At 50.2% G+C, this 1,782-nt stretch overlaps 1 pseudogene; it reads right to left on the bottom strand.

Moving 5' to 3' along the window:
- Nucleotides 1–51: 51 nt before the first annotated feature.
- LOC135471060 (alanine aminotransferase 2-like) lies at nt 52–1,782 on the bottom strand (annotated as a pseudogene).

Below are 1,782 nucleotides of genomic sequence, written 5' to 3'. Positions count from 1 at the left end.
GCTTAAAAATAAGGCCAAATGAGGCACTATGAGTACTTCTCTCATAATACAATCATGGAAGGCCTTGAATCTCTCCAAGGTTCCCCTGAGTTGCTCTACTGGAGGTAAAATGGTGAGTATCGCAGGTGATAGGGTACCAGGGCGGCTGACCGAATCCGCTTCCGGGAACTGTACAGATCCCAGTCTCCTCCAACAGGTTAAAGCAGTAGAAGGCATCAGGGGTTTGTCCTTTCGCCTTAGCTGCTTCCACAGATTTGGTGGCAAAGTGAGCTTGGGAAAGGCATACATGGCTCCCTGTACTACATTGCAGGACACCCCTTCCATGGTATTAAATGTGCCCGTTACCATTTAGCCTTCTGTGCCAGTGCACCGAGTACGGCATTTTTTTCATTCAGGACTGCTTAAAGAAGGCTCTCCTTGACGTGGGGGTTAACAACTGTCTCCATGATCACCTGGCCAGACACAGGTGGGCAGAGCTGTGCTGAAACACACTTAATCAGCATCTTCATGACCTCAGGGTCAAGGTTCACCACTTCGCAGTAGCCTCCCCTGTACCCACACTCCCCATGTACCTTTTGAGGTGGACATGAAAGAGGGCAGTTCCATACTGCTGTACTCAGGGCCCATTTCCATAAGCACCTTTTTAAAGGAGAAGAAATTTGGAACCATCTGCATACACATTATGCTGGTAAACTTCGTCGGCAAGAAGAAACAACTTTTCCTGTTTTGCAAATTTGATGATGCTTTCAATGTTCTCTTTGGTAAGCACCTTGTCCAGTAGGGTTTCCTGGATTAATAACAACAATGCCGCGGGGCTTACAGTTGGGGCGAGCTTTCATTAAGAGCTTCTCTCGGAGCTCAGACACATCTAGCGCCCAGTTCTTCCTCCTCGTTCAGGTAATACCCAATTGGGTAGGCATTGTACTCTGCAATTGTAGCCGTGTAGAGTGGGTACTGTGGTGTGGGAATCATGACGCCTGCTCTTCCTGTCCCAGTCTCACCAGTCATCAGCAGGTTAAGAATCGTTTTGATTCCTGCGCTCGCACCAGTGCACAAAAACACATCCGATGACTTGCAGGGGTTGCCCATCTCGTTCGCTAATGTAGGCAGCCACGTCCTCGCGGATAATCGGGACCCCCAAAACTGTCACTGTAAGACCCACACTGCCCCCCTTACAGGCCTCTAGCACCCTGCGAGCCCTCTTCTTGGCGTCCTCTGGAAATCTAGGGTCATCCATGAGGAGGTCGGGTAGGTGGCGAGTGCCATCACCTGCCTGATAAAGGTGAGTGGTTTTTGACCAGTGGCGTGACAGTCCCCAATGTTTGCCTTGACCACCTGAGAGAAGGGCTTACTGTCACCGGCTGCCAGCTCCTTCTCCAGCTTCTCTCCGCGCGCATGGAAGCGGACCTCGGACAGCGTACTCCATCTTCTTGATGTGCGGATTCATCGTGTCCACACTCAGAACTTTCTCTGCCACTTTGCTGTTAGTAGCCATTCTTCCAGACAGTTTTGTAGTTACACAGACCTCACCTACGTCACCTTCAACTCCGTCCTGTTATCGAGTTATGATATTACGAAACAGTTCCGTTTTGTAATGCTAACGGTTTTACAGTCCTCGGCCGTTTTGTCGGATAGGGGCGAAATCTGTGTGCCTCGGAGACAGGATCAGGGGAGCACGTAGTGTCTGCTTCAAATACTGACACCATCAGTGGATGGCGATGAGGTGATAGCTCGGGCTTACTTTGCCTAAACCTAAACTAGACGAAGCACGAAATCCGCAGG

The sequence above is a fragment of the Liolophura sinensis genome, chromosome 7 (assembly GCF_032854445.1).
Source record: "Liolophura sinensis isolate JHLJ2023 chromosome 7, CUHK_Ljap_v2, whole genome shotgun sequence".
NCBI lineage: Eukaryota > Metazoa > Mollusca > Polyplacophora > Chitonida > Chitonidae > Liolophura > Liolophura sinensis.
This window is presented reverse-complemented; position numbering and strand designations above follow the sequence as displayed.